The sequence below is a fragment of the Petromyzon marinus genome, unplaced genomic scaffold, assembly GCF_048934315.1.
Source record: "Petromyzon marinus isolate PM22_M1 ecotype Great Lakes invasive population unplaced genomic scaffold, UKy_Petmar_22M1.pri1.0 PM_G_Scaffold_53, whole genome shotgun sequence".
NCBI lineage: Eukaryota > Metazoa > Chordata > Hyperoartia > Petromyzontiformes > Petromyzontidae > Petromyzon > Petromyzon marinus.
Genome location: NW_027423006.1, coordinates 238,013 through 260,022, shown reverse-complemented (window position 1 = coordinate 260,022; position 22,010 = coordinate 238,013). Strand labels below are relative to the sequence as shown.

General features: G+C 52.0%; 1 pseudogene; it reads left to right on the top strand.

The window, feature by feature from the left end:
• Window positions 1-1,138: 1,138 nt before the first annotated feature.
• LOC142917810 (putative RNA-binding protein 46 pseudogene) lies at window positions 1,139-21,485 on the top strand (annotated as a pseudogene).
• The last annotated feature ends 525 nt before the right edge of the window (window positions 21,486-22,010 follow it).

Here is a 22,010-nt window from a genome sequence, read left to right as displayed (position 1 = left end):
AAACATTCAGGCTGGCCTGCCTATGATCCATCCTGGGTTTAACCAGACTGGATTGTGTGAGGAGCTCACAAATCCTTGAAAGATCTGGGCAGGGTCCCATCGGTGAGCTCCTCCGGCGGGCAAGGCTGCGATGGCTGGGTCATGTAGCCCGCATGCCCAGCCACCGCATGCCGAAACAGCTTTTGTTCGGCCGGATTGAGGGGGCTAAGCGGGCGCGGCACGGGCTAGAGAAGAGATGGAGTGATGTGGTACAGGAGGACGTGGAGCTGAGTGGACTTGCCGATGACTGGTACCAACGGTGTCAAGATCGGCCTCTGTGGAGGAGGCTCGTGAAGGACGCTATTGGGCAGTTGGAGGTAGTCGCCCTCCAACAACAACGGAGGGCGGAGGAGCGACGCTCAGAACAACGAGCGGAGCGCCGGGTGGCTAAAGCACAGCAGGTTGGCACAGTAGGGGGCACAGGTGGTGCATCAGCCAGTCATCTCAGTCAGTCGACCCGTGGCACCTGGGTCTGCCCCGTGACCTCCTGCCAGCGGGCGTTCGACACTTCACGTGGCCTCAGGGTGCACATAGCCTGGCACAAGCGTCGTGGTGACGTCACCGCCACTTAGTGGCGAATGGCGGTTGTTGTTGTGTGCGTGCGTGTGTACTGCGCGTGTGTGTGTGTACTGTGCGTATGTGTCGTGCGTGTGTGTGTACCGTGTGTGTGTACTGTGTGTGTGTACTGTGCGTGTGTACTGTGTGTGTGTGCACTGTGCGTGTGTGTGTGTACTGTGTGTGTGTACTGTGCGTGTGTGTGTGTAGTGTGTGTGTGTAACGTGTGTGGCGGTAGTCTAGCGGTTAGTGCGCTGCTCTACGAACATAACGACCCGAGTTTGATTCCCGCTCACAGCCAACACCCAGTGACGATTATTTGAACCGGTTCTGGGCCTCCCCTAGGTCGACTCAGCCTCAAGTGAGTACCCGGTGCGGTGTGCAAACATCATTACTGGGGAGACAAAGGCGGTCGGGCACGGTGCTGGCCACCCATTCCCTTCGCGTGCCGCGCCGGCCTTCATAGGTGGAGCTGATACTTGCTAACAGCACTTGCCCCAACAGTCTGTTAAGGCTACACGGGGGATCTTTGTCTTTGTATCACCACCCAGGAGTCACAGAGCTTTTGAGGCTCCGAGCCACGTGGGGATCCACAACAGCGTGAGGCGGTGCCACTCACAGGTGAGACTCGGGGATATGTGATTTCTAATCGATAGCCATCCGTCAGTTAACCCATCGCAACTGCTGAGTCTGTCACGCGACTTCCTCCTTCCAGCGAGCCTTTGACGCTTCACGTGGCCTCAAAGTGTACACAGTGTGTACGTATACACAATAATGTCCACGTTGTTGCTGAGTTCATGCACTCAAGGGAGGGGCAATGGAAAATGAATCTAAATCAACTTAAACTCCATCCCCGTGACCTCTTCGGCATGAAGTGGCAGCTAGTGGTGTCATGTCACCAAGGTATTCAGCCCTCCCCCGTCCACAGCGCTCTTGAGCGTGACGTCACCTCCGCTTGGGTCACTGCCGATATCAATCCAGTGGCAATCCTTATTTGGGCAAAGCTACGCCCAGTGACTGGCGGCTCATTAACATAATGTATCCGTTAAAGCCGTCGAGAGTTTATTGCGACGGGTTCAGCAGCCACGCCCCCAACGCTCGACATATGGGCCGAACCATTAACATAATTTATTCAGTACAGAGCCGCTCATTGTGGAAGGGGCGTGTCTCTTACCCCGGGAGTGACGTCATGTTACTTGCTTACCCGCGTGACGTCGCTAGGTAACAGGAGGCTGCCTATCCGCGCTTGCACTGAAATCCGAGGTGAGAAATTCTCATGGTGGTCGTGGTTGTTGTTTACCAAGGTAGAGCCTCTCTCTCTCGTAGGGATGTCAGTTGAGTAGCAGCGAGCATGGGAATCGACGTCCAAGTTGGAACTTTACAACGCGGGGCCTAGCCACCCGGGGCCTTGCCTCCTGCCCTCGCCTGATTGCATTCACTTTAATTATCTCGCTTAAGTTTAATTTGTCTTCACCCGGCTCGCCACTTTGTAACTTTGTTTTATTGTAAATATTCACGCAGTTTTTATTTTCTTTTGTTAGCAGGCCAAGCCCGCTTGAGCTGCTATACCGCTCTTGTTATCAGAAGCGACCTGCCCACAACAACACAAGGTGAGGCTTTGTCAACGTGTGTGAATGTTTTGACTTAAAACTTTGGTGACTGCAGGAATTAATATTCTTGGTTCTTTCGGTAAAGTCACGTAGATAAAAAATGTAATAAAAATAACAGATAATCATTTTTTTTTTACAATGAAGCAAAAAAACCCCACAATGTTTCTATGGCAACATTAATGTTGAAGATGCGAGGGCTTACAGGAATATTTATGACATTTGCCCTCTCATTGCGTGCCATGACAGTGCTGTTTGCACAGTCACACATAGTCACTGTAAGATGTTTTTCTTGGTCGTGTTTTTGTTTTGTTGCTTGCTGTGGTTGCACCCGATTCAAGAGCCGAATGGCTCACGGGACTATAACCAAAATAAATAAAACTGAAAATAAAAAAACTGAAACCGCGTGATGGATTTTGGGAAAGTTTTTCACTGCATCTCCAAATATATATAAAAGGCAAAGTTGTGATTGTGTGTGTTGTCTGTTCAAAATGTTTAGCGTACTTCGCGACATGCAACAAACTGGAAATTTGCCATGTGGGTACTTTCCAGACTGTACACCGTACAAACATTGGAAGTAAAACTTTGTGGGAAAAGTCCACGATGTTTTTTGTATTTACCGAACAGCTTCAACGGAGGCGGATGGATCGTTGCGCAAAAGACGGTGATGGCTTGTTGAGTCTCCAGGGGGGGGGGTTCCTGTATCAGTAGATGGGTCGTGGCTGCTGATTATGAAAGAGAAACCAATCCCACGGGGTCAGCACTGCACTCTGTCGGCAGGGTTACCAAGGCAGTGGAAATATATCTGGTCCAGTTTTTTATGGAGATCAAAGGTCAAAGGTCGCGTCATGGGTGACCTATAATGTTCGCCGCCGCTGCTGCTGCTGCACTCTTCTCTGCTCTCGTGACCCCCCTCCCCGCCAGCCTGCTCCTCGTCAGAAGAGGGGACGGTCGCCGTGACTGAGCGCCCCTTCGTCAGGTCTGATGGGCGTGGCGTCGCTTACGTTGGGGCCATTCGTGGTGTGCTGCACTGCGTGGCGGCGTGCGCTGCGTGGTGCGCGCTGCGTGCCGGGGCGGAAGCGGCAGCAAGCCCCCAGCTGTGACTGTAAATCGAGCCGCGTGGTGATATCATACCAAAAAAATAAGCCACTGAAAGAACCCAGGCTTGGTTATTTTTTTCACATAGGAACATTCAACAGAAGCGACGGTGAGCTCCTCGGGTTAGGTCTGCCGTCCGTTGGTGTCGGCAGCTGCAACAAATATTCTCCTGAATTGTTACAAAGGAGATTGTGAATAAACAAGGCCTGATTAATTATTCTTGCGACCGTGAAGGGTCGTTAGCCCCTGCTTCTTTGGACAGGTCTCAATGTTGCGTTTTATAAGAGGCGTCCAGAGCAAATCTCAGAGCAGAATGATATATAGGGTTGAGCTTAATGAACGATGTATTGGGAGGCACAATGATAAATAATATCGCAGTAATCAAATTAAGACATTACGGTAACCCTTACCAACTCTAAATGGAGTGTAGCTGGGAAACAATGTTTGTGTCTAAAGAGAGACAGTTTTTTATTTTTTCAGTCTTCCCAGCGTGGTCATTGGATTATTAAAAACAACATTTAGGGAGTCTGTATATTTTTCATGGAAGCCTGATTGTTTGGGATGTAACAGCTTATTTTCTGAAAGTTAACCAATTTGCGTATTTAGTAAATGTTCAGGTAGTTTTAACAATGGTGATAATATCGTAGTCTATTTTGGATTCATACAGCGCCCTTTCCAGGCCACTTTACAACGTGAGCTGACGGCAGTTAGTAAGGACGGTGACTGAATGGGAACGGAGCCGATGTCCGGGGTAGCAAAGGTGGAACAAAGTGGAAGTGTAATGGCGAGTGAGGGTGTCCGATCGGTGCCGCAGCGTGGACGAGCGAGGTGCGGGGCACGTGCGTGAAGCGGTGACACGTGCGTGGGTGAGAGGAGGCGAAGGGTGATCGTGGCAGAGGTCTGGCGGCAGGATAGTTGAGCTTTTCGATTTAAAGCTTTCGTGACTGCAAGGATTCATCTTCTTTGGTTCTTTCGGTAAAGTCACCACCACCACCACGTAGAATGAGAATAAAATAATAAATTGATAAAATAAAATAACGCGATAATATTCTCACGACGTTTCGGCCACAACACAAGCTTCCCAGTGTGGTCATTGTCCTCCAGACAGTCTTGTCCCTTCACCTGATGAAGGCCGCTTGTGTTGTGGCCGAAACGTCGTGAGAATATTATTGTGTTATTGTATTTTATAAATTTATTATTTTATTCTCATTCTACGTGGTGACTTTACCGAGAGAACCAAAGAAGATAGTTGAGCTTATGGAGGTGCACAGCGTAGGGCTGGGGAGGGAATGTGGTCTGGTGCACATAGAAAGTCACGTGGAAGCCGGGTCAGGAATTGGAGTTGGAGGAGGAGGGAGGAGGGAGGAGGAGGAGGATTGCAAGTGGGTTTGAGGTTCGGGTGGAGGCACCGGTGTAGGGGTGGAGGCAGCGGAAGAGAGGAAGCAGTCGAGAAGAGGAGGGACGTGAGGGCCGCGTGAAAGGTGTCAAGTGAGAGTCCCGTGGTGGAGGAGTTTCTTCTGCGCTGCAACTGGGCTAGAAGGGGGAAAGAAGAGAAGCAAGGAGGTGAAGGAAGGGCGAGGAAACGGAAATATTCACATCGAAGGGACACATTTAAAGAAATATTGGCCGATTTTAATGTTGAGGATAATTTGTAGGCGCTCTTTTGCGAAGGTGGCGAACAAATTCAGTTGTTCATTCAACAGGGTAACTGAGGCTTCTGCAATGGACAAATTAAATATACGGGTTAGGGGCCTGAAAATGAAGTCACCCACAGTGATTAAAGCAAAAGGCAGGTAATTTATCAGCTCCAGAACTATTTATTCTTGGTTCTTTCGGTAAAGTCACATTGAAGGGAAACAATAAAATAATAAAATATATATAAAACAATAAAAATTCTCACGACGTTTCGACCGCAACACAAGCAGTCATCATCAGGTGTGAAAACCACAGCAATAAAATTTGAAAAAAAAAAACACTTTCCTAAAAGTCATATTTATTAAGTGCGCCACCACCGAACAGATTTTATCCATCCTACAAGTATCGTCGCCCAATGTAAACATTGAGTCTTCATGTTGTTCTTCATAGGAGATATGGAACTGCATCCTGGTCCTGACTCACTACTACAAATGTTCTTGCCGTTGATTGTGTTGCAGTCGAAACGTCGTGATAATTTTATTGTTTTATATATATTGTATTATTTTATTGTTTCCCTTCAACGTGGTGACTTTACCGAAAGAACCAAGAATATGAATCACTGCAGTCACTGCAGCTTTACATCAAAGCTCCAGAACTGTTGAAGGAATGGAGCTCTGTAATGGTCTGAAAATGAGCCGCATCGAATTGATTGTTGATGGTTATGAACGCTTTGTTTTGGATCTGTTGAGCCCACGGGAGATGGTTACTTGCTACTGCAACGTATTATCTCCACACATATAAAAGGCAAAGTTGTGATTGTGTGTGTCTGTTCAAAATGTTTAGCGTACTTCCAGACATGCAACAAACTTTACATTTGCCATGTGGGTACTTTCCAGACTGTACACCGTGCAACAATTATAAAAATACACTTTTTTTTTTAGGCGGGGGGGGGAGCTCAAAAATGCATTTAATTTTTGCAAGGCAAGTGAGCTGTGACGTCAAATCTGTCACGTGACCCGCGCACGTGGAAGGGTCACGCATTGCTGCGTAGTGGTTAGCGCGCTGTCTGTGTGTGTGTGTCTGTGTGTGTGGGGAGCGGTAGTGTAGCGGTTAGCGCGCTGCGCTATGAACCTGGCGACCCGGGTTCGATTCCCGCTCACGGCCAACGCCAGTGACGATTATCTGAACCGTTCCCGGGCCTCCCCTAGGTTGACTCAGCCTCAAATGAGTACCTGGTGCGGTGTGTAAACATTGCCACTAGGGAGACAAAGGCGGTCGGGCGTGGTGCTGGCCACCCACCCCCTCGTGTACCGTTCCGGCCTTCATAGGTACTCGCTAACAGCACTTGCCCCTACAGTCTGTTAAGGCTATATGGGGGATCTTTGTTTCTTTGTTATGTGTCTGTGGAGGAGTTGGAGGAGTTGGAGACGCTGCTGCTGAGATTGGAGCGTGCCACTAAGAGGTGGGGCCTTACCATCAGCCCCACCAAAACTAAGCACCTGCCTGGGTATTTTGTACCATCGGACACTCCACCCCCACAACTCCCAATCGGTGATGGGGCAGTTGTGGAGAGAGTGGAGAGTTTCCCATACCAGGGTAGTGTGCTTATGACTGGCTCCAGTTTAACAGCAGAGGTCTCACTCCGAATCAGTCGAGCGGCAATATCTTTTCATCGGTTGCGTAACGCGGTGTGGAAGCTACCTGGTCTGTCACTCCGCACTAAGCTTCAGGTCTTCTCGGCCACGGTCATTCCCTCCCTTCTCTACGCTTGCGAAACGTGGACCCCCCTAATGGAACATCTTCGCCGGTTAGAAACATTTAGGCTGGCCTGCCTACGATCCATCCTGGGTTTAACCAGACTGGATTATGTGAGGAGCCCACAAATCCTTGAAAGATCTGGGCAAGGTCCCATCGGTGAGCTCCTCCGGCGGGCAAGGCTGCGATGGCTGGGTCATGTAGCCCGCATGCCCAGCCAACGCATGCCGAAACAGCTTTTGTTCGGCCGGATTGAGGGGGCTAAGCGGGCGCGGCACGGGCTAGAGAAGAGATGGAGTGATGTGGTACAGGAGGACGTGGAGCTGAGTGGACTTGCCGATGACTGGTACCAGCGGTGTCAAGATCGGCCTCTGTGGAGGAGGCTCGTGAAGGATGCTACTGGGCAGTTGGAGGCAGTCGCCCTCCAACAACAACGGAGGGCGGAGGAGCGACGCTCAGAACAACGAGCGGAGCGCCGGGTGGCTAAAGCACAGCAGGTTGGCACAGTAGGGGGCACAGGTGGTGCATCAGCCAGTCATCTCAGTCAGTCGACCCATGGCACCTGGGTCTGCCCCGTGACCTCCTGCCAGCGGGCGTTCGACACTTCACGTGGCCTCAGGGTGCACACAGCCTGGCACAAGCGTCGTGGTGACATCACCGCCACTTAGTGGCGAATGGCGGTTGTTGTTGTCTGTGTGTGTGTGTCTGTGTGCGCATGTGTGTATGTGTGTCTGTGTGTGTGTCTGTGTGTGTGTGAGTGTGTGTGTGTATGTAGTGGTTAGCGCTATGCCGCGCTACGAACCCGGCGACCCGAGTTCGATTCCCGCTCCCGGCCACCACCGGTGACGATTATTTCAATCGCTCCTGGGCCTCCCCTAGGTCGACTCGGCCTCAAACGAGTAACTGGTGTGGTGTGTGAGCATCGCCACTGGGGAGACAAAGGAGGCCGGGCGTGGTGGATCCAAGTCCCGGGCTAAGCTGGGCAGTAACAGCTAGTCATCAATTATTTCGGTAAAGTCACCACGTAGAAGGGAAGCAATAAAATAATAAAAAAATAAAAAATATTTTTTTTATATATAAAAATATAAAAATAAAATTGTATTGTTTTATATTTGTATTATTTTATTGCTTCCCTTCTACGTGGTGACTTTACCGAAAGAATCAAGAATATAGTCTATAGGCTCTACATAGCCTCAGTAGATACTATCTATATACTATATACTATCTATATACATAGCCTCTAGAGAGGCTAAGTAAATAGATAGTATCGACTGCAGGTCGACATTAAATGTCGATGCTGTGTGTGTGTCGATGCTAGCGAGCACCGCTGATGACAGTCTACACAGCGACATGCGAACTGGCTGCGTGACGATGTTAACGAGGCAACGCTCGTTGACAGCACTTGCCCCAACAGCCTGTGCAGGCTATACAGGGACCTTTGCCTTTGTATTTGCTTGTATGTGTGTGAGAGCGGAGCGGTGGCGCAGCGGTTAGCGCCGCGCTACGAACACGTCTACACGGGTTCGTTTCCCGCTCACGGCCAACACCACCGCTGACGATTCTCTGAACCGGTCATGGGCCTCCCCTAGGTCGACTCAGCCTCAAATGAGTACCTGGTGCGGTGTGTAAACATCGCCACTAGGGAGACAAAGGCGGCCGGGCGTGGTGCTGGCCACCCACCCCCTCGTGTACCGTTCCGGCCTTCGTAGGTGCTGCTCGCTATCAGCACTTGCCCCAGCAGTCTGTTAAAGCTACACGGGGGATCTTTGTCTTATTGCCTCGTGCCATTGTAACGGAGTGTGTCAGACTTTCACCCGCGGATCCAATGTACTCACTTTTTGTTTGGGGGGTCTAATTAAATCGCTCCACGTCACCCACAGAATTTGTAATTCGCAAAACGGACGTGATTGTGGAACACACACGTGTCGCCCGTCACGTGTCAGCAAAGCTCTTCACAACTCGGGCAGCTTTGTCAGAAAACTAAACACTCAACAACATTTGTCAAGTGGCCCTGCCCTGGGACGAGAACACACACGCGGTTAAAATATAGATGCGTCTAAACATGTAATAGGCAACGTTTCGTCCACGTGCTACGATGAAGGGTCACTGCCCGAAACGTCGCCTTTCATACATGTTATTGCTATTGCAAGGCCACCGTGCTGTTCACTAATGATTTGCGTGTCTTTGGTTATCACAGTCGCGTGCCATTTGGCAACGATAGACATTTTGCCCCTGACAATTAATTACAACAATAACAAAAACGCGGCTTGATCACAAGGCGCTACAAATTGCGGCGGGCTGCTCTACGAATAATTAGGCAACGTGACTGCAATTCGTGATCTGACTTGACAGGAACGCGTTAACTCCGCCACGTAATGTAATCACACGGCGCGTTCGGGGACTCCGTGAGAGAAAACAAACATAAATCCCGTGCCGAAGGAAATCTCTTGCCAAAACGGTGTACAGTAGAGTACAGTCATCGTTACGTTACTTTAGATATATTGAGTCTCACACACTTACCGGCTTCAAGAGGTAACACAAACTCAACACATTCGCAAATAACGCAGTTGCATTTTAGGCGTTTTCAGCACAGCGAGAGGGCCCATCACGCCACCTGGTGGCATCATGGCGAGAGGGCACATCACGCCACCTGGTGGCATCACGGCGAGAGGGCCCATCACGCCGCCAAGTGGCATCACGGCACGAACACCCTGGTGCACGTCTCCTGCTCCATGCGAACTTTGCACGACGTCGGGGCCTGCAAACGCCCGACCAGATCTTCCACACGCACAAAGATCCCCCACCGTGTAGCCTCAACGGGCCGTAGGGGCGAGTGCCGTTAGCGAGCAGCAGCACCTACGAAGGCCGGCACTGTGGCACACGAGCGGGTGGGTGTCCAGCACCGCGCCCGGCCGCCGCGCCGGGTGCTCGTTTGAGGCCGAGTCGACCTAGGGGAGGCCCGGGACCGGTCCGGATAATCGTCACCGGTGCTTTTGCCCGCGAGCGGGAATCGAACCCGCGTCGCCGGGTTCGTAGCGCGGCGTAGCACCGACCGCTGCACCGCCGCTCCCCACAACACACAAACATGTACACACGTACACACACATGTACACACACTCACAGACACACGCACACACGTACACAGACACACACACGTACACACTCACACGTACACACACGCACACGTACACAGACACACACTCACACGTATACAAACACACTCACGTACACACACACACGCACATACACACGTACACACGTACACACTCTCTCTTCATGTGGTCGCGTGGATTTTTCCCTCCGGGTTGGTAGCGGCGGCGTAGCGCCGACCGCTGCACCGCCGCTCCAAACACCGACGCGATCGCGTTGACAAACCTCGCCTGGTCTACGGGAGGTCGTGGGTTCAACAACCCCTAACCCTCGTGACACTTGCGGCTCCTCCAGGTTTTCCTCTTCGCATTTAGATTCAACGTCGCGATATCGGGGAGCAATTGGGGCCGCGGTGGGTGTCCACGCGGCAATGATGAGCGGTCGCGGTCTGAGCTTGGCTGCGTTTCACTCCAGCGCTGTCCTCGTGACAGTACGGTCCCTTCACCTGATGAAGGCTGCTTGTGTTGTGGCCGAAACGTCGTGATTTTTGTTTTATTTTTTTAACCTACGTGACTTTACCGAATAGAACCAAAGAGTGTGGATCCTTGCAGTCACAAAAGCTTCAAATCTAGGTTTACCAGATACCCAACCGATACCAGCGGCTGGACAAATGGCTACACCCGCACGTTTGGCCACGTACGGCGCGTAAGAAGTTCACCGTACAAAGCCACTCGCAACAGAGACGAATAAATTAGCAAGGGGGCCCTTGAAAGTGCGCGGCCCGTAGCTGCACACGTAGCAGCTACTTTTGCTACTCCGGCACCTCACCGCGCTCGTTCGCCGCTGCGTCCGTCTCGATGGCAAAGCCTAAACGGAAAAAAATGTAAACGAGCATCTCTTCGACTCGATTCGAAGCTTTCGTGACTGCAGGAATTATTACTCTTTGGTGTTTTCGGTAAAGTCACGTATAAATGAGAAATAATAAAATGACATAATAGCGTACGACGTTTCGGTTGCAACACAAGCAGCCATCATCAGGTACAGAAGAGCTACATTTACGAGAGAGGGGAGACACATAACCTCAGATGCATACACAGACACCCAAGTAGGGGGAACTAATACAGATACAACAGGGGACACAGAGAGAGAATCACACCAAACAGGGTTTAGCAAAATTTGGAAACCATGTAAAGCAACACAGACGGTCGGTCAAAACACAATTAACGCATAGTCTGGTTGATTACGCTATTTCGAAGATTGCTAAATTGAAAGTTAAGTATGAAATTTTAAAATACAGACCGCACACACACACATAGACATCCAAGCAAAGCGAACCAGCACAGAGTGAAGTCGCCTTAAATAGGCAGAGAAGGTAAGGTTAAAATGCGTGCGTAGCACATCACCACCGTCGTCAACATCATCATCACGCAGAGCGGACACAATGGCGAATGATACGGGCAGCGATCCACCGCATTAAAACAATCACAACATTTTTGCCCATCATCATCATCATCACTGTGGCTAAATGTTAACTACCTCGCCTGGTACGCAGGAGGTCGTGAGTCCATCCCGACCCTGACGCCTGCTGCTGTATATTTTGGAGTTTGCGTCTTTCTCTCTCATCATCACCACGGGGGCTATGGGATGTTAACTACCTCGCCTGGTATACAGGAGGTCGTGGAATCGATCCTGACCCTGACATCTGCTGTATATTTGTAGTTTGCGTCTCTCTCATCATCAGTGTGGCTAGGTGATGTTAACCCCTCACCTGGTATACATAATTTTGTCGGATTGATACTGACACCCGCTGTATTTTTGGAATTTGTGTTTCTCTCATCATCACCACGGTGGCTAGGAGATGTTAACTCCCTCACCTGGTATACAGGAAGTCGTGGGTTCGATCCCGACCCTGACGCCCGCTGCTGTATATTTGGGGTATGCGTGTTCTCCCCCTGGTTCTGTTGATATTTCTCCGCGTCCTCAGATTTTCCCCTCCACGTTTGAAGTCAACGTTTGCGCGTTTACAGTATCTGGCCGCTGCTTTACGTTCCCACGTGATGATAACAACGATAAGCCACTAAGTTGAGCTGTCATTTGTGACGGCCAGGGTCGTTTCTAAAAAAACGATCTAAACAGCAGCTCAGTGTGGCCTTACACCTGGTGAAATGAAACACATTGCTTCATGTGTTTAGTTTACTGTGTGAGGCCTTACACCGTTAGTGAAGACCTCGTTTTCAAGACAAATCACTTGATGTTCCTGGTACGAGTGAGCATAGTGGTGTGTGGGGGGGAATGGTAAATGTTTTATAGCAATTACTGCGATGAATAATCCATTAAAAAGAACGTTGTTGAATTACCTTTGATGACGAGACGATGGAGGTGGTTTTAGTGATGGCTGGGCCACGCAGTCCACATGCCCAGACAACGCATGCCCAGACACCGCATGCCCAGACACCGCTTGCCCAGACACCGCATACCCAGACACCGCATGCCCAGACACCGCATGCCCAGACACCGCATGCCTAAACAGCTTTTGTTCGGCCGGATCGAGGGGGCTAAACGGGCGTGGCACGTGCTAGAGAAGAGATGGAGTGATGTGGTACAGGAGGACGTGGAGCTGAGTGGACTTGCCGATGACTGGTACCAGTGGTGTCAAGATCGGCCTCTGTGGAGGAGGCTCGTGAAGGATGCTACTGGGCAGTTGGAGGTAGTCGCCCTCCAACAACAACGGAGGGCGGAGGAGCGACGCTCACAACAACGAGCGGAGCGCCGGGTGGCTAAAGCACAGCAGGTTGGCACAGTAGGGGGCACAGGTGGTGCATCAGCCAGTCATCTCAGTCGACCCGTGGCACCTGCTGGGTCTGTCTGGTGACCTCCTGCCAGCGGGCGTTCGACACTTCACGTGGCCTCAAGGTGCACCTAGCCTGGCACAAGCGTCGCGGTGACGTCACCGCCAATTAGTGGCGAATGGCGGTCGTCGTCGTCGTCGTTATTGGCGAGGATTTGAGGAGGACGACCCTTCAGGAGATGCGGGCGTTTGACAATAACGCACGACCATCGTCGTTTAAGCACTCATAGAGACCCATAGACCACTACTCATAGAGACCCATAGACCACTACTCATAGAGACCCATAGACCACTACTCATAGAGACACATAGACCACTACTATTGGCGAGGATTTGAGGAGGACGACCCTTCAGGAGACAATAACGCACGGCCGTCGTCGTTTCAGCACTCCGGGCGGCGCTTTTTAGACGGACCTCACGTGGGACTCGCCTCGACCCAAGCCGCAGGAACGAGCGCACCGCAGGAAGTTCGCGCGAAGGAAACCCGGCCGTCGCCTCGCGAAGCTCGTAATCGCACGCGAAAGGTCATACTCGGATTGTAAAACGTCGCGGCATGGCTCTCCGACACACACCACCGGCTAAGTCTTCTTTGGTTCTTTCGGTAAAGTCACCACCACGTAGAATGAGAATAAAATAATAAATCGACAAAATAAAACAACGCGATAAATCCTCACCGGCTGGTGCCGCACTCGTGCAGTGACATCGCGCCGCGTGCCGGCAGGGCGGAGGAACCGGGGCGAGGGTCGCGGCAAGACCTCGCGCGGAAGCCCCTAGAACCCTCCGGTAGGCTCGGGAAGGCGAGGCGCAGGCCGGGGGCCGAGTCGAACCGCGCTGAGAGCTCCGGGCTGCCGGTTCCGGGAGTGGACAAGTCTCCTTGTCTCGTCTCCTCGTCTCGTCCTCGCCGCCTTCGCCCGATTATCGCGCGGTCGACCGCCGTGGGCGCGGTGCGGAGAGGGCCGTGTCCGGGACGAGGCGTGCGGCAGCGGAGAGAGAGATGGGGGGGGCCCCCAGCGGTGGCGTGAGCTCGGCAACAACAACAACAACGACGACAACGACGACGACGAAGACTAAAGAGGGCGGAGCGGGCGCCTCCTGCGACCGCCTCGTCTCCGGCCTGACCGCGCCGCGTGGTGCGACGCCGCGTGGTGCGACGCCGCGTGGTGCGACGCCGCGTGGCTTCGTTGACGCGCGAACGCGACGACGGTTTGTTGCGTGTGCGGACTGACGCGCAGGCGGGCGGAAAAAACATTTTACTTTTAGAGGCGAGGTGAAGACGCGACATGAAGGGCCGCGGCCCGGACGTTAACACGGGACGTCAACAACAACTTGCAATGCATCGCCACGGAGTTTGTACAAAGAAATCGCCGTATTTATAAGTTTTTTTAGACGCGGCCTTCGATTATTTTTAGACGCGACAGGGACGATGCGGAACGCACCACGGACACACGGGGGGGGGGGGGGGGTTAACGACGTTTGTACGCTGCCCTTCGTGACGCGGAGAGAGCGGTAGGGATCGTGGGTCATGGCAGGAACCGGGGGGGTGGTGGGGGTAAGCGACTTGGAAGTTCATATTCTTAGCTCTTTCGGTAAAGTCACGTTGAAGGGAAACAATAAAATAATAAAATGTATATAAAACAATAAAAATTATCACGACGTTTCGACCATAACACAAACGGTCGTCATCAGGTGTGTCGGTTTGAAGGCCGGAACGGTACACGAGGGGGTGGGTGGCCAGCACCACGCCCGACCGCCTTTGTCTCCCTAGTGGCGATGTTTACACACCGCACCAGGTACTCATTTGAGGCTGAGTCGACCTAGGGGAGGCCCGGGACCGGTTCAGATAATCGTCACTGGTGTTGGCCGTGAGCAGGAGCAGCGTAGCGCTAACCACTACACTATCGCTCCCCACACACACGCCTGCACACACACAAACACACCAGTACACACACACACACACACCAGTACACACACACGCCTGCACACACACACACCAGTACACACACACACACCAGTACACACACACACCAGTACACACACACCAGTACACACACCAGTACACACACACACCAGTACACACACACCAGTACACACACACACCAGTACACACACACCAGTTCACACACACACCAGTACACACACGCCTGCGCACACACACACACCAGTACACACACACCAGTACACACACACCAGTACACACACACCAGTACACACACACACCAGTACACACACCAGTACACACAAACACCAGTACACACACACACCTGTACACACACACACACCTGTACACACACACACACCAGTTCACACACACACCAGTACACACACGCCTGCGCACACACACACACCAGTACACACACACACACCAGTACACACACACCAGCACACACACACACCAGTACACACTCACACCAGTACACACACACTAGTACACACACACACCAGTACACACACACACATCAGTACACATACACACACCAGTACCACACACACACCAGTACACACACACACCTGTACACACACACACCAGTACACACACACCTGTACACACACACACACCAGTACACACACACACCTGTACACACACACACCTGTACACACACACACCTGATGATGACCGTTTGTGTTATGGTCGAAATGTGAGAATTTTTATTGTTTTATATATATTTTATTATGTTATTGTTTCCCTTCAACGTGACTTTACCGAAAGAGCTAAGAATATGAATGACTGCAGTCACGAAAGCTTTAAATAAAAATTTAACTTGGAAGTTGACAAGTAGGAAGGAGAGCGATCTGTGTGTGTGTGCGCGTGTGTGCGTGTGTGCATGTGTGTGTGCGCGTGTGACACTTCACGTGGCCTCAAGGTGCACCTAGCCTGGCACAAGCGTCGTGGTGACGTCACCGCCACTTAGTGGCGAATGGCGGTTGTTGTTGCTGACAAAAACAACTCCCTACCTCCACGTGGTGCCGGACGGGCAACGTTGTCGTGGACAGTGCTGTGGGGTGGAGGGCCAATTCCAATCGGCCTCTTCTCTCAGGGCATTTGCGACCACCATAGCGGCTAATTAATTGAAGGTGGAGGGGCTGGTAACCCCTCCACCTTCAATTACTTAATTGAAGGTGGAGGGGTTACCCACTCAACCACCCACTCACCCAGACACTCACACATCCACCCACTCACCCAGTCGCCCACCCACTCACCCAGACACTCACCACCCACTCACTCACCCGCCCACACACATCCACCCACTCACCCAGTCGCCCACACACCCAGCCACTCACAACAATCGCCACTAATTGGCAGTGACGTCACCACGACGCATGTGCCAGGCTCACGTGGTTAGCAGTAATTAATTAATTAAGCCCCTCTCCACCTTCAATTAATTAACCCCTCCACCTTCAATTGATTACCACTAACCACATGACCCTGGCACAAGCGTGGTGGTGACGTCACCGCCAATTAGTGGCGATTGTTGTGAGTGAGTAGCTGGGTGAGTGGCTGGGTGAGCGAGCAGGTGAGTGAGTGGGTGAGTGAGTGGGTGAGCGTGTGGGCAACTGGGTGAGTGGTTGGGTGAGTGGGTGGTGAGTGTGTGAGCGACTGGGTGAGTGAGTGTGTGGGTGAGTGGGTGAGTGAGTGAGTGTGTGAGGTGAGTGTGTGAGCGACTGGGTGAGCGACTAGGTGAGTGTGTGGGTAGATGAGTGGGTGGGTGACTGTGTGAGTGAGTGAGCAACTGGGTGAGCAACTGGGTGAGTGGGTGTGTGAGGTGAGTGTGTGGGCGACTGGGTGAGTGGGTGGGTGAGTGGGTGGTGAGTGTGTGAGCGACTGGGTGAGTGAGTGTGTGGGTGAGTGGGTGAGTGAGTGTGTGAGGTGAGTGTGTGAGCGACTGGGTGAGCGACTAGGTGAGTGTGTGGGTGGATGAGTGGGTGGGTTACTGTGTGAGTGAGTGAGCAACTGGGTGAGCAACTGGGTGAGTGAGTGGGTGTGTGAGTGTGTGTGCGACTGGGTGAGTGAGTGGGTGTGTGAGTGTGTGAGCGAATGGGTGAGTGTGTGAGTGAGGGAGCGACCGGGTGAGTGTGTGGGTGGGTGAGTGTGTAGATGAGTATGTGAGCGACTGGACGAGTGAGTGTATGAGTGGTTGGGTGAGTGTGTGGGTGGGTGAGTGGCTGAGTGAGTGGGTGAGTGAGTGGGTGAGCCAGCAGGTGAGTGATTGGGTGAGTGTCTGAGTGAGTGGGTGAGTAAATGGTTGGGTGAATGTGTGAGCGACTCGGTGAGTGAGTGGATGAGTGAGGAGGGGCACTGCGAGGTGGGGGGTGTACAGGGGGTGAGAGGTAATGATTATTATACAAGGCGGTCCAAAAGTCAGGACACAGTTTTTTGGGTTTCTCTTTAAGTTCATTGTGATTTTTCGAGTTTATAAAGTTTAACACGTAGGCTTTCGCGACCAATATTATTCATAATAAAGGTTTTTGGGTTAGATCGCGTTATTTATAAATGTGTCGTAACCCTCCACCACCCGACACGGCCAATCAGCAAAAAAAGTGTCACGTTGACAAAAGACAAATAGTTCACTACTTTAGCCCACCGGTGTGTTAAAGAGTGAATCCACAACATTTACAGTTTGAGTAGTGTGACGTTTCGCTGGTAATTACATCCAGCATCATCGGGCAATTCGCCAGAATGGTAAAGCCCTCTCCACTTGCTCCCGGTCTTAAATAGAGCAGCAGCAGGGTGACGTCATCATTTAACTCATATCAGGTGCAGTGATTTGAGGCGGAGGGGGGGGTATTGTAATTATATAATCGAATAGTAATCAGTCAATGGTTATGATTAGTAATGAGTTGTAGATTAGTAATTAGTTGTAATGTGTTAGTGATTATATGCTATGTTAGTAATCCGTTAATTAGTATGTGTTTCCCCTATAAGGAATTGTAATATGTATTATTTAATAATACGCTTCCAGGCCGCACTAAGCCTGTAGCTGTTAGAGCGATTAAAGTTATTTTTATTCCTCTCAATTTCAATGGATTCTCTAATTAGTCTTTGCCAGTAATAATTAGTTTTACACAACACTTCAACGTTATCAAAATGAATTGAGTGTCCTTGTTGACAAGCATGTTCTGCCACTGCCGACAGTTGTGTTTGAGATAATTTAATATTTCTCTGATGTTCTTTTAGTCTTACGCTGATGTTACGTCCCGTCTGTCCAATATAGCATCTGCTACATAAACAATCCGATATACACCTTCTGTTGATAATTTAGGTAATGCGTCTTTAGTGCAAGATACTAGTTTTTGAATTTTGTGTACTGTACCAAATCTTACTGTAATGTTTTGCTTTTGCAAAACACGGGCTAATTTGTCAGTTACTCCTGAGATATATGGAATTTTTATTGTTTTAACAATCTGATCGCTTTCAGCAGTATTGCTTTGCGATCGTGATTTGGCATTCAGTGCTCTGTTGATTTGAGCATTATTGTAGCCATTCTGTCGTAATGCGTCTTTAACATGTTTGATCTCTCTCACTAGACTCTCACCATCTGACACTGTTTTAGCCCGATGTATGAGCGTCTTGATAAGAGAGGATTTCTGAGCTGGATGATGATGTGAATCTGCATTCAGATAGGCATCAGTGTGTGTTTGCTTTCTGTCAACGCTGTGTGTTATTTTACCGTTTAGGCCATGTCCAAGCAAGATATCTAGGAATGGGAGTGTGTTATTCACCTCCATTGCCATGGTGAACTGGATGGCCGGGTTTTGTGCATTGAGATGACTTAGAAAATCATTAAGCGTATCTTTACCATGTGGCCAGACAACCAAAGTGTCATCCACATATCTAAACCAAAAAGATGGTTTTAATGTGAATTATTTGTCTTTTGTCAACGTGACACTTTTTTTTGCTGATTGGCCGTGTCGGGTGGTGGAGGGTTACGACACATTTATAAATAATGCGATCTAACCCAAAAACCTTTATTATGAGTTTATATAGGTAGCTCTGCTTAAACGCGTCTCTCTCTCTCTCTCTCCATCCATCTCTGTCTCCACTCTCTCCCTCTCTTCCTATCCCCTGTAGGTTCGGGCCCGAGCGAGTTCCTGCCGGGGATTTGGCTCTTCAGGGGTTGATTCCCCCCGTGGCTTTGTCAGCACGAGGCGACCGCGCAGAGCGTCAAGGGCTCCACCGGGCCCCAAGCCGCTGCCCCAGCACCACCGTAGTAGCCAAACCACCGGTGCTCGGCATGGCCTATATGAAGGTCTTGCTGGACCTCATGTTGCGCACGGGGTACAACATCGTCCGGGAGAACGGACAGAGGAGGTTCGGACCGCCGCCCGACTGGCGGGGGCCCCCTCCCGCCCGTGGCTGCGAGGTGTTTCTGGGGAGGATCCCGCGCGACCTCTACGAGGATGAGCTGGTGCCCGTGCTGGAGACGGTGGGGAAGCTCTACCAGCTCCACCTCATGATGGATTATAGCGGAGAGAACCGCGGCTACGCGTTCGCTACCTACGCGACGCTCGCCCAAGCCACGGATGCCGTCAAGAAACTCGACAAGGTAGAGATCCGTCCCGGACGCCGCATTGCAGTCTGCATCAGCGTGGACAATCGCCGCCTCTTCATTGGGGGGCTGCCAAAAGACAAGAAGCGAGCGGAGGTGATGATGGCGATGAGCGGTGCCACGGAGGGCGTGGTGGACGTCAAGATGAGCGTCTGTTGCTGGGACAAAACCCTCAACCGAGGCTACGCGTTCGTCGAGTACGGGAGCCATCGCGCGGCCGCCATGGCCCGGAAGAAGCTCCTTCGAATCGCCTTCCGGCCGTGGGGCCAGACCGTCAAGGTGGACTGGGCCATCCCGGAACGGGTGGCCGCGGCCGCGGCGGCAGCGGCGACAACGGAAGACGAGGAGGAGACGGAGGCGGTGGTGCCAGACCTGCTGCAGCCGGAGTGCACGGCCACCGGCAAGGCCGCGCACAGCCTGTTTGGGTGCTGGGGGGCACGCACGTGGCTGTGGTGGGTACCTCTCCACCTGCGGCCCATGCCCGTGGCTCTCGAGGCGCTGCCAGAGGCGGCCGTGCTGTCGTGGCAGGCGCGGCTGTGGATGCTGTACCGGACCGCCGGCGTCAGCTACCCGACCTTCGAGCTGCACGCTCACTCGGAGCCCGGGATGCCCGCGGGCCTCCTCTATAAGATGTCGATTCCCGGGGTGGGAGAAGGCGCCGGCATCTTCCCCGCATTTCTGAGCTCCAGCGAGGAGGGAGCACGGGAGGTGGCGTGTCAGCTCGCCTACAACATCCTCAGCGATGCGAATCCTCTGAGAATGCGCCCAGCCCCCGCCGCGACACCGCCTCCCAGCCGCCTCTCTCAGGACCTCTCGGCATAACCCGGCTCCTTCCCCATGACCCAGCAGGTGGTCGCCACGTGCTGTACCTGCACCAAAAGCGACATGTACCCGTAGCGACATGCGTCCATTGCAGCGGCGTTCGTCAGACCGCTGACGATGTTCTACCCACGAGCCCTCACTTAGCGTTCGCTCTGAACCTCACGTCCGTTGCGGCGTTCAAACTGCAAATTACCCGGCCGCTCACTCTCCACGTTCCCGCACGCTCTCCACTCAGCCATCCACCCCCTTTCCTTTTTCCCTCGTGGGGGGGGGGGGGGGGGACCACCCCTGACTTCATTTGACTCGTCGCCCCGTACGCGTCCTCATTCGCTCCTTCTCACCGGACCACGCGCCGCTACCTCGCTCGCTGCGCACGTCTCACCAAATGACTCCACGTTACGTCTCGTCACTGTGCCGGCTCTTCTTGGCCACGATTCCGGCTGGCGGCGTGACGGCGATGGAGAGAGATGCCGGCGAACGGCGACACGCCAGGACCCGGGACCCCACGCACGAGGCCCGAGCTCCGGGTCCGCTCCCCCTTATATCCCCCCAGGCGTGGCTAGGCCCCGCCTCCTGCCACGCCCTCTCGTGGAACCTTCCAGCAGGTTACACGAGAGGGCGTGGCCAGAGGCGTGGCTAGGCCCCGCCTCCGGCCACGCCCTCTCGTGGAACCTTCGAGCAGGATACTGGAGTAACTCGGCTAGCCCCACCTGTTGCCTTTGCCCCAGATACGCCTCCTTCCCTGATTGGTTGTTACCTCTGTGGCCGTACCCGTGAAGCCCTTGCCAGGCCAGCGGGTGTCACCCTGTCATGTCAGCAGGTGTCACCCTGTCATGTCAGCAGGTGTCACCCTGTGATGTCAGCAGGTGTCACCTTGTCATGTCAGCAGGTGTCACCCTGTCATGTCAGCAGGTGTCACCCTGTCATGTCAGCAGGTGTCACCTTGTGATGTCAGCAGGTGTCACCTTGTCATGTCAGCAGGTGTCACCCTGTGATGTCAGCAGGTGTCACCCTGTCATTGCACTTTAATGTAAACCGACAACAGAATCCTTGAAGAAAAAAACTCATTCAGGTGTTTGACATGTCAACGCCATTTCGTTTTTGAAAATGCACGGGAGAAAAATATATTTTGTTCACGTCGCATTCTGATGTCAGAACATTTGATTGTTGATCAAATTGAAAAAACCCTTGAACAACTTTGCTGCACACGGAGATGTCCGTGCACCGCCTCGTTTCCACGGCCTCTATCCCGGTGCCATTTCTATTTCAGTTCTGTTCCTTCGCCTGAAGAAGGCTACTTGTGTTGTGGCCGAAACGTCGTGATTTTTGTCGTTTTATTTTTTACCTACGTGGTGACTTTACCAAATAGAACCAAAGAGTACACATACAGCTGTTAAGAGTTTGATGTTTTATTGATTTTCAGTTTAGGTGTTTTTTTCCACTAATGTTTCTGTTGTTAATGTTTCAGTGGAAATAAAGTACTGAAAAGTCTCTCTCCACTCTTTCTCTCTCTCTCCACTCCCTCTCTCCACTCTCTCTCTCTCTCTCCACTCTCTCTCCACTCTCTCTCTCTCCACTCTCCCTTTTTTTACGATCAGAAGAAACAAGAAGATGCTCGGTGTAGTCGGCACTTTGCTCCGTTCATCATTTCGGTTTTTTTTAATGCTTTGCTTTATGTAACCCCCCCCCCCCCCCTTTTAAATGAAAGACCCAAAATTTTTTTTCTTTTTTCTTTCCCCTTCCCTCTCTCTCTACCCCTCTCTCTGCCCCCCCTCTCTCTCTACCCCCCTCTCTGCCTCTCCTCTCTCTCTACCCCCTCTCTGCCCTCCCTCTCTCTCTGCCCGCTCTCTTCCTACTCCATTTGGCTCTCTCTCGCTCTCTCTTTTTTCTTTATAACTACGACAGGTGCTGCATCTGCACTCAGCCCTTCCCACAGTCAAACGGCCTCCGACGGGTAACTTAAATCTGCATGCAGAGCTCTCCGTCATCTGCCACCGAGCACACGGCCTCCTCCAG